This window comes from Trichechus manatus, unplaced genomic scaffold, assembly GCF_000243295.1.
Source record: "Trichechus manatus latirostris isolate Lorelei unplaced genomic scaffold, TriManLat1.0 scaffold00157, whole genome shotgun sequence".
In the NCBI taxonomy this organism is placed as follows: domain Eukaryota; kingdom Metazoa; phylum Chordata; class Mammalia; order Sirenia; family Trichechidae; genus Trichechus; species Trichechus manatus.
The window spans coordinates 1643676-1655286 of NW_004444093.1; the positions used below are offsets into that span (position 1 = coordinate 1643676).

Genomic DNA, 11611 nt, shown 5'->3' on the forward strand with positions numbered 1-11611 from the left:
GGAGGGAGGGTGAGGGTTATTCACTAGATAGTAGACAAAAATTATCTTAGGTGAAGGGAAGGACAGTACACACTACTGGGGAATTCAACACAACTTAACTAAACCAAATCTAAGTAGTTTCCTGAACATAATCAAACACTTTGAGGGACAGAGTAGTAGGGTGGGGGTCTGGGAACCATGCTTGCTGGGGACATCTAGGTCAATTGGCATAACAAAGTTTATTAAAAAAATGTTCTGCATCCTACTTTGGTGAGTGGCGTCTGGGGTCTTAAAAGCTTGCAAACAGCCTTCTAAGATGCAACAGTTGGTCCCAACCACCTGGAGTAAAGGAGAATGAAAAACACCAAAGACACATGGAAAGTAGTAGCCCAAGAGACAGAAAAGACCACAATAACCAGAGATTTCATCAGCCTGAGACCAAAAGAACTAGATGGTGCCCAGCTACAACCGATGACCGCCCTGACAGGGAACACAACAGAGAGTCCCTGATGGAGCAGCAGAAAGGTGGGGTGCAGAACTCAAATTCTAGTAAAAAGAGCAGACTTAATGGTCTGACTGAGACTGGAGGAACCAGGAAAGCATGGCCACCAGATTCTCTATCAGCCCATAACTTAAACAATTTCCAAGGCCAACTCTTCAGACAGAGATTGGACTGGACTGTGGGGCATAAAATGATACTCGTGAAGAGTGTGCTTCTTAGCTAAAGCAGATACATGAGACTAAATGGGCAGCTTCTGTCTGGAGGTGAGATGAGAAGGCAGAGAAGGTTAGGGGCTGGTTGAATGGACATGGGAAATCAGAGGTGGAAAGGAGGAGTGTGCTGTCACAGTGTAGCGAGAGCAATTAGGGTCACATAACAACGTATGTATAAATTCTTGTATAAGAGACTAACTTGAAATATAAACTTTCACTTGGACTACAACAATAAACCAGAAAAAAAAAGAAAAAAACAAAAAAAGCTAGTGAGAGGCTATCTAAGCGCATCAATTAGTCCCAACCCACCTAGAGCAAAGGAGAATGAAGAACACCAAAGACACAAAGAAAATATTAGCTCAAGAGACAGAAATGACCACATAAACCAGAGACTCCGTCAGCCTGAGACCAGAAAAACTAGATGGTGCCCAGCTACCACCAATGAATGCCCTGACAGGGAACACAATAGGGAGTCCCTCACGGAGCAGGAGAAAAGTAGGGTGCACAACTCAAATTCTAGTAAAAAGACCAGACTTAATGGTCTGACTGAGACTGCAGGGACCCCAAAAGACGTGGTCCCCAGACTCTCTGTTAGGCCAAAACTAAAACCATTCCCAAATCCAACTCTTCAGAGAAAGATTAGACTGGACTATAAGACATGAAATGATACTTGTGAAGCGTGTGCTTCTTAGCTCAAGTAGATACATGCGTCTAAATAGGCAGCTCCTGTCTGGAGGTGAGATGAGAAGGCAGAAAGGGACAGGAGCTGGTTGAATGGACACGGGAAATTTGGGGTGGAAAAGAGTGTGCTGTCACAGTATGGGGAGTGCAACTAGGGTCATATAGCAGTGTGTGTATAAAGTTTTCTATGAGAAACTAACTTGAACTGTAAACTTTCATTTAAAGCACAATAAAAAAAAGAAAAGAAAGGACCGTATTAGTTGTGCACAGTAGGACCATGTTCATTGTGTACAGTGGAACCATGTTCACTTGTTGAGGCCATTTCTAGTTTTGACATTCAGAGAGGAGGCCATTCAAAATTCATGGGTACTGAATTTCACTGAGGTGATATTGTAATTGATGAAATGGACAGGGTCTACTGGTGCCATACAGTGTTGAAGGGACCTTTCATTCCAAAGATGTAATTTTCATCCATTGCATCTGAGCTGCCCACCCCACATGTGGGTGAATTTGATGTCAACGTGGATCACGTGGGTAAGAAGTGATCGGGATTGTGAATTTTCACATTTTATTCAGTCTTCTCCCTTGTTTACATATTATACCCAACTATTTTGTATTTCATTAGTGTTTGTGTTCTACAAGTATGTCTGATGTCCAAATTTGTGACTTGTGAAGATGAGGGATGAGATGGAGGAGAAGGTTCTGGGTTGGAGCCCATAGACAATTCTGATCAGGTAAACTGTGAAGAATTATCATCCTCTCAGTCTTCTCACCACACTAGCCACAACAGGGGGAGAAAAGTTCAAGACACAATGAGAACTACAGGGTTTCTCACAGGCTGGTGATCCAAGGTGTCCTTTCCCCTGTGCATCATTTGGGAAAAACACCCCAACACGAAGTGATGGCTCCAGCAAAGTAAAGAGATGCCTAACTGCCCATCACATCCATTTGACAAGTAAACCAACCCAAACCAAACCCACTGCCGGCAAGTTGAATTCCGACTCATAGAACTGCCCCATAGGGTTTCCAAGGTTGTAAATCTTTACTGAAGCAGACTGCCGCATCTTTCTTCCGAAAAGCAGCTGGTGGGTTAGAACCACTGACCTTTGGGTTAGGAGCTGAGTGTTTTAACCATTTCACCACAAGGACTCCTTAACAAGTAAAAAAAACAAACCCACTGCCATTGAGTCAATTCTGACTCATAGCGACTGTATAAGACAGAGTAGAAATTCCCCATAGGGTTTCCAAGGAATGACAGGTGGATTTGAACTACTGACCTTTTGGTTAGCAGCCAAGCTCTTAACCACTGTGTCACCAGGGGTCCTTGACCACTTAAAAAAGAAAAGACCCGTTGCCATGGAGTCAATTCCAACTTGTAATGACCCTATAGGACAGAGTAGAACTGCCCCATACATTTTCCAAGGAGCGCTGGCGGATTCCAACTGTCAACCTTTTGTTTAACAGCCAAGCTCTTAATCACTACATCACCAGGGGTCAGAGACAAAGGGGAGTTTATTACTCGCATCAATAGCAGTAGGTAGAGTATTAACATTTTCTTGTATGGGTTCCCCAAGTCTTAATTCCCACAGGCTGATGCAAAAAGGGCCAGTAGACACCTGCACACCTGAGCTTAGATAGATAGACAGACCGACTGACAGACAGACAGACAGATAGATAGATAGCTGCCATCAAGTCAGCTACAACTCATGATGAACTTAGGTACAACAGAATGAAATGCTTCCCAGTCCTGCGTCATCTTCATGATCGACAGCACGTTTGAGTCTGTGGTTGTGGCTATTGTACCAATCCATCTTACCGAAGGTCTCCCTCACCCTTGCTGGCCCTCTAATTCACCAAATACAGTGTCCTCCTCCAGCTATTTATCCCTCCTGATGATATGTCCAAAGCAAGCCAGTCAGACAGTGTTCTATTGTGATCCACAGGGTTTTCCTTGTCTGATTTTCTAAAGTAGCTCCTGAGGCCTTTCTTCCTAGTCTGTCTTGGTCTAGAAGCTCTGTTGACATCTGTCCACCATAGGTCACCCTCCATTATTTGAAATACTGATGGCATTGCTTCCAGCATCACAGCAACATGCAAGCCACCACTGGCAGATGTGTAGTGGACACTTGAGCTTAGGGAACCCAATTCTTTTATATTGCACTGTAAGCTTGCCCAACTTTTGCTCCAGAGGGAGACACTACCTCTATCTTTTAGGCAGTTTACAAATACCCTGAAAAAAAGAGTCCAGAACAAAGACAGTCAGTGTCTCTGTTCACAAGATGTGAAGATATGCAGAGCTCCATAGAAAATCGTCTCCCAGCACTCATTATCTATATAAATAAAATAAAGTCCCATGAAAATGACTGATTTCTACCAACTTGGGAGGAAAGCTAAGGAGCGTCTGACTCAAAACTTGGACTAAGAAATTCTTTAACTGACATCCCAGAAAATTCTGTTTGATAGGCTCTGGGTTGCTCCTTTAAGAATTGCTGAGACAGTACAACTAGACGGTGCCCAGCTACCACCACCGACTGCTCTGACAAGGATCACAATAGAGGGTACTGGACAGAGCTGGAGAAAAATGTAGAACAAAATTCTAACCCACAAAAAAAGACCAGATTTACTGGTATGACAGAGACTGGAGAAACCTCAAGAGTATGGCCCCCAGATACCGTTTTAATGAAGTCACTCCTGAGGTTCACCCTTTAGTCAAAGATTAGACAGGCCCATGAAACAAAACGAGACTACATAGGCACACCTGCCCATGGGCAAGGACAAGAAGACAGGAGGGGACAGGAAAGCTGGTAATGGGGAAACCAAGATCAAGAAGGGGAGAGTATTGACACGCCATGGGCTTGGCAACCAATGTCACAAAACAATATGTGCATTAATTGTTTAATGAGAAACTAATTTGCTCTATAAACTTTCATCTAAAGCACAACAAAAAATTAACATTCAAAAAAATTATGACAGAGAAAATCGAGAGCCTTGGGTGGGTTGCAGATCAGGAATTGAGCAAATGTATTAAAGATCTTGTGGCAGAAAACGCATCTGGAAAACCAAGAGGGCTTGTAACCTGCTGCTTCTTTCATGACCAACTCTAAAATGTGCTCCAGGGTGAAGTGGCAGCAGGATTTAACAAGGGTTAAGCAGCTGAGTTCTTTAACCACTTCACCACAAGGACTCCTTAACAAGTAAAAAAACCAAACCCACTGCCATTGAGTCGATTCTGACTCATAGCGACCATATAGGACAGAGTAGGACAGATTCTGACTCATAGTGACTGTATAGGACAGTGATTTTCCTGGAATCCCTAGGTGGCACTGTTAAAAGATAGACTACTATTCGAAGGGTTGGCAGTTCAAGTCCATGCCGAGGGACCGCAGAAGAAAGGCCTGGCAATCTACTTCTGAAAAATCAGTCATCGAAAACCCTATGGAATGCAGTTCTACTCTGACACACATGGGATCGCTATGAGTTGGAATTAATTCGATGGTAACTGGTTTGGTTTGGGGTTTTTTATTTGTTAGTTTTTTGGGTGGTTACTTGGTGATTTTCCTAGCCACACCAGGTGAGCCAGCAGGTAATAATAATAATGACAGTAATAATGATGATAAGCAAATAGTAACACCTTGAAAGCATGCAGCTCTTGATGTCCATGATTTCAGGATGACAGTCCTCACCACAGTCTTACAAGGTAGCAAAACAGGGACCTTCATCACGAGGATCTGGGATCCGGGGGATCTTCTCAGACATTTACACCTGCGCTATCAGGGGCATCAGAAAGGAGAGAATGGGGGAAGGTAATAGACACTACGGCCCCAGGGGACAACCAAAGCTTAAGAAATCTCCACCCAATGAGAGTGATGTCAGCATCCACTAAACGATTTCTGGACTAAAATTAAAAAAATAGAAAACAATAAATGTTGCTGAGGCTGTGGAGAAATTGGAATCCTCATCCATTGCCAATGGGAATGTAAAATGGTGCAGCCACTGTGGAAAATAGTTTGGCAGTTTCTTTCAAAAAGTTGAACACAGAGCTACCATATGACTCAGCAATTCCACTCCTAACTATATACCCAAGAGACTTCAAAGCAGTGACGTAAACAGACAAATCTACTACAACGTTCATTACAGCCAAAAGATGGAAACAACCAAAATGTCCAACAGATGAATGAATAAGCAAAATGTGGTCCATCCATACAATGGAATGCTACTCAGCCATAAAGAGAAATGAAGTTCTCATACATGCTGTGACATGGAAGAACCTTACAAACATTCTGACTCATACCGACCTTATAGAACAGAATAGAACAGCCCCATAGGGTTTCCAAGGAGCAGCTGGTGGAGTCGAGCTCTTAACCACTGCACCACCAAGGCTCAACATGTCTGTCAGTTTGTTGTGCTGTGGTGGCTTGTATGTTGCTGTGATGTTGGAAGCTTTGCCACTAGTATTTCAAATACTAGCAGGGTCACCTTTGGCGGACAGGTTTCAGCTGAGTTTCCAGACTAAGACAGACTAGGAAGAAGGACCTGTAAGTCTACTTCTGAAAAAATTGGCCAGTGAAAACCTCATGAATAGCAGTGGCACATTGTCTGATATAGTGCCAAAAGATGAGCCCCTCAGGTTGGAAGGCACTCAAAAAAGTAAAGTCAACCTTAATGACATGGATAGAATCAAACTTTCGTGACCTTCATTGGCTGATGTGGCACAACTCGAAATGAGAAGAAACAGCTGCAAACATCCATTAATAATTGGAACGTGGAATGTATGAAGTATGAACCGAGGAAAATTGGAAGTTGTCAAAAATGAAATGGACTGCATAAAGATTGAAATCCTAGGCATTAGTAAGCTGAAATGGACTGGTATTTGCCATTTTGAATCCGATAATCACATGGTCTACTATGCCAGGGAGGACAAACTGAAGAGGAAAGTCGTCACGTTCATCATCAAAAAGGACATTTCAAGATCTATCCTGAAGTACAACGCTGTCAGTGATAGGATAATATCCATATGCCCACAAGGAAGACCAGTTAATATGACTATTATTCAAATTTATCCACAAACAACTAATGCCAAAGATGAGGAAATTGAAGATTTTAACCAACTTCCACAGTCTGAAAATGATCAAACATGCAATCAAGATGCATTGATAATTGGTGGTAATTAGAATGCAAAAGTTGGAAACAAAAAAGAGGGATCTGTAGTTGGAAAATATTGCCTTGGTGAGAGAAATGATGCCAGAGATCGCACGATAGAATCTTGCAAGACCAACAACTTCTTCATTGCAAATACCTTTTTTCAACAACATAAACAGCGACTATACACATGGACCTCGCCAGATGGAATACAAGTCAACTACATCTGTGAAAAAAGACCATATAGAAGCTAATAACATCAGTCAGAACAAAGCCAGGGGCAGACTGCGGAACAGACCATCAATTACTCATGTGCAAGCTCAAGTTGAGGCTGAAGATAATTAGAGCAAGTCCATGAGAACCAAAGTACAACCTTGAGTATATCCCACCTGAATTTAGAGACCATCTCAAGAATAGATTCGAGGCAGTGAACACTAATGGCCGAAGACCAGACAAGTTGCAGAATGACATCAAGGACATCATACATGAAGAAAGCAAAAGGTCATTAAAAAGAAAAAATTGCAAATACTAAAATGGATGTCAGAAGTGACTCTGATATTTGCTCTTGAACGTAGAGTAGCTAAAGTAAAAGGAAGAAATGATGTAGTAAAAGAGCCAAACACAAGATTTCAAAGAGTGCCTTGAGAAGACAAAGTAAAATACTATAATGAAACGTGCGTGCAAAGACCTGGAGTTAGAAAACCAAAAGCTAAGAGCGTGCTTGGCATTTCTCAAGCTGAAAAAACTGAAGAAAAAGTTCAAGCCTTGAATTGCAATACTGAAGGATTCTAAGGGAAAAATATTAAATGACGCAGGAAGCATCAAAAGAACGTCGAAGGAATACACAGTCACTGTACCAAAAAGAATTGGTCAACATTCAACCATTTCAGGAGGTAGTAAGAGGTCCCCCGCCTGCGGAAAATTCCACTGCCTCAAGCAGCTTCCTTGGCACACCCTGTAGCTTTACACTGGAATCCTGGTTCCTTTGCTTGACACTCTCCGTAGCATTACGTTAAAATCCTGGTTCCCCTGTCTTTAACTGCTGCCCCAAAACCGGTGGAAACCAGTTTATGTGCCATGTTGACATTCAGGATAACCTTTTAGTTCATTAAATACCTCATGCATAGTAATCTCCCCGCCTCTGGGTAGAGTTTAACTACCATTTTCTGAACATGCAAATGCATGAAGTTATATGTAAACCCCATTGCGCCTGCGTGGTATGATTCAGAAAGTTGCTGACGTAACTCGTATGAGCTTCCTACTTGTAAACCCCTTAAAAGTAACCTGTCCCCTCACCCTTACTGAGCAGCCTCAGCAGCAGCAGCCCCAACTCTTCCTTTCCTTGAACAATGAAATAAAGGCACGTTTCTACTCTCCCACCTTGGTCTCTGGTTTATAGGCTGAGACAAGCCACGCAGAGCAGAACCTGGGGTTTGCACCCGGCAACAGTAGCGTATGATCAAGAACCGATGGTACTGAAGGAAAAGATCCAAGCTGCACAAAAGGCAATGGTGAAAAACAAGGCTCCAGGAACTGAAGGAATATCAACTGAGATGTTTCAACAAACGGATGCAGTGCTGGAAGCGCTCACTCGTCTATGCCAAGAAATTTGGAAGACAACTACCTGGTAAACTGACTAGAAGAGATCCATATGTGTACTCATTCCAAAGAAAGGTATCCAACAGAATGTAGAAACAATATCGTTAGTATTACACACGAGCAAAATTTTGCTGAAGATCATTCAAAAGTGACTGCAGCAGTACAGTGACAGGGAACTGCCAGAAATTGAAGCTGGATTCAGAAGAGGACATGGAACAAGGGATATCATTGCTGATGTCAGATGGATCATGGCTGAAAGCAAAGAAAACCAGAAAGATGTTACCTGTGTTTTATTGACTATGCAAAGGCATTCAACTGTGTGGATCATAACAAATTATGGATAACATTGCAAAGAATGGGAATTCCAGAACATTTAATTGTGCTCATGCAGAGCCTGTATATAGACCAAGAAGCAGTCTTTACAAACATTATGCTGAGTGAAATAAGTCAGTCACAAAAGGACAAATGTTGTATGATCTCACTCATATGAAATATTGAGAATAGACAACTGTGTAGAGACCAAGTGTATTAGAAGTTACCAGGGGCAGGAGGGAGGAGGTAAGGGGGCATCATTGTTTAGGAAGCATTGAATGTCCGTTTAAGGTGATGGAAAACTGGACAATGAACAACAGATACTGGTGATGGTTGCACCATATGATTGATGTGTAGAAGAGGAAACTTAATAACAGACATCTTACTCGGATTTTAAGGTTTTTTTAATCCATGAAACCAAATATTAACCATAAAAAGCCTGACCCAAACTCCAAAAGCCTGCCAGAAATTACAGCAATGTAAATTTGTCTTACTCTGCTAGAAAAGGATAGTCAACAAACCATTACCTCCTAATTTAAATCTCAAAAAGTCTCCTGGGACTTCCGGGCAACATGGCACTATAGTCAGAAGCACCATGCCATCCCTCCACAGCAAAGACCTGAAAAACTAAATCAAACAGAATCACATGTCAGTCCTGAAACCCTAAGCATCAAATGAAGAGATAAAGAACTCAGCCAAGCACCTAACGGAATAAGAAACTGACCAAGAACAGAGAGCGAGGAGAGATACATGCAGAGGTCCTCTATCAGCTACTGTAGCATGGATCTGCCATCTTGGACACCTATCAGAGATTGGCGAAACGGTGGTACGAGAAAGCAGCTTCACGGAGCTTCCAGCAGGAGACAGAACAGCCAGTAACCAACAATATATGCTTTCCCAAGGCCCAACCTTCTTCACCCCGACTTGGCCCCCTCTGCTTCCCACAGCCACAGTCTCTTGGCCAGGAAGCACCTGCTTCACTCCAGTGTCTCTTGGATTCCACCCGCACGCACTGGCTGGCTCCCTGAGTGGCATTTGTTGGCTGTTGGTGTTGCTTTTTTCCATTTCATTACATTTCTTCCTTACCTCTCACTACCTCCCCCTCCTTTCTTTCAAAGATCTGGCTCCGTGGCCATCTTTGCTTCTTCCTGGGGGGCTGCAAGTTTCAGCTTGACTGTGGAGCTGCTTTCCAGCCCATGCCACCGCACTGGTGGGGCCCCCGGAGCTTTTTGTTTGTTCATTTGTTATGATTTGTTCTGTTTTGACTTGCTTCTTTGATTGTTTTCTTTTTCTTTTCTCAGCTTGGGAATCCCTTCTGGCCAGGCTGTGCCATGCGGCTTGGGAGATACTCCCTTACTCTGTGCAGACACACAGTGACATCCCTGGGAGCATTTCTTTTTTCTTGGTTTTTTTTTTTCTTTTTCTTTTATTTCTTTTTTTTTCTGGTTTTTTGTTTTTATTTTTCTGGGCTTTTTGTTTCTTTGTTTTGTTTTCTCTCTTTTTCCCTTTTCATCTTTCTTAATTTCCAGTTTCTCGATTTATTCATTTTTTTCTTTTACCCTTTTCCTTTTTTTCATTTTTGTTTTTCTCCATTTCTCAGTCTCTCATCTCTCCACTACAACAGCAAGTTCCTTTAGCACTCTTTTTTGTTTTTGTGTATGTTTTTGGCTCCTGTTTCTCTCTCTTGTCTCTCTTCTTTCCCATACCCATCTTTGCTCCACACATCACAATCTACCCCCTCCTTCCTGCCTCCCTGCGCTGTGCACTGAACATGACACCCCCAATCAGCACAGGCACAGCCTACCGGAAAGTTCCCTGCACTGATTCCCAGCCTGCCCAGTCAGCCCTAGTATGTGCCACAAACAACTCATCCCAGCAACTCCCCTTCATCTGGACCTGCCCTGCTGTACCATACCTGAGTGACTGACCCTGCCCATTGGAGAAGGAGGTGAAAGTATCATGCCCAGAGATGAGCAAACAACAAAGAACGCACAGAGTGCCTGCTCAGACATAACCAAATAAAACAAAAAATCAGGATGAAACAAACAAATCTGCAATCAATAAAAGAGGAAAATAACCACTGAATGCCCCGAAGACAGCAGACAATATCAAAACATTTACAAAAACAGGACAGAATGGTTCCAGTAGGCATTCAAAATAAAACTCCAGATGACCTCCTGCTAGAAGAAAAGTCACTAGAACTACCTGATAGGGAATTCATATCTCTAATATTCAGAATTATCCAAGAGTCGAAGCAAAACGCAGACAAAAATGAGGAAAAAATAGACAAATTCATGGAAATGTAGACAAAAAATGAAAGAATTCAAGAAAATAATACAGGAACAAAATGCCAAAATAAATTCACCACTAGAAAACATACAAAAACAACAATTAGAAATCCAAAAGATAAGCAACAATATTTCAGAAATGGATAGTGTCATAGAAGGGCTGAGGAGCAGGTTTGAAACAACGGAAGACAAGATCAGCGAAATTGAAGACAAACACTTGGATACAACTCTGAGGAAAAATCAGAAAAAACAACGAAGAAAAATGAAGAAACCCTGATAATTATGTGGGATACAATCAAAAGCAAAAATCTGTGAGTGATTGTAGTTCCAGAACAGGGGGAGAAAACAGAAAACACAGAGAGGATCATTGAACAATTACTGACAGAAAACTTCTCCAATATCATGAAAGATTAAAAGCTGACCATCCAAGAAGCTCAATAAACCTCATATAGGATAGACCTCAAAAGAAAATCACCAAGGCATATCATAATCATACTCGCTAAAACCGAGTACAAAGAATCCTGAGAGCAGCTCGAGAAAAATGAAAAGTCACATACAGAGGAGAAACAATAAGACTAAGCTCGGATTATTTGGCAGAAACCACGCAGGCAAGAAGGCAATGGGATGACATATACAAAACCTTGAAAGAAAAAAATTGCCAGCCAAGAATAATATATCCCACAAAACTCTCATTCAAATATGATGGTGAAATTAGGTCATTTCCAGATAATCAGAAATTAAGGGACTATGTAAAAACCAAACCAAACTTATAAGACTTATTAAAGGGAGTCCTTCGATCTGAGAACAAACAACATCAGACCACAGGCTGAATCTAGGACACAGGCTTGTACTAGCCAGATACCAACCTAGGAAATGAACTCTTAAGGACTATCCAAAAC

General features: G+C 42.1%; 1 pseudogene; it reads left to right on the plus strand.

Annotated features, from left to right (window-relative positions):
- The window catches only part of LOC101347284 (immunoglobulin lambda-1 light chain-like), a 35169-nt pseudogene that overhangs the window by 11227 nt on the left and 12331 nt on the right, over positions 1-11611 (plus strand).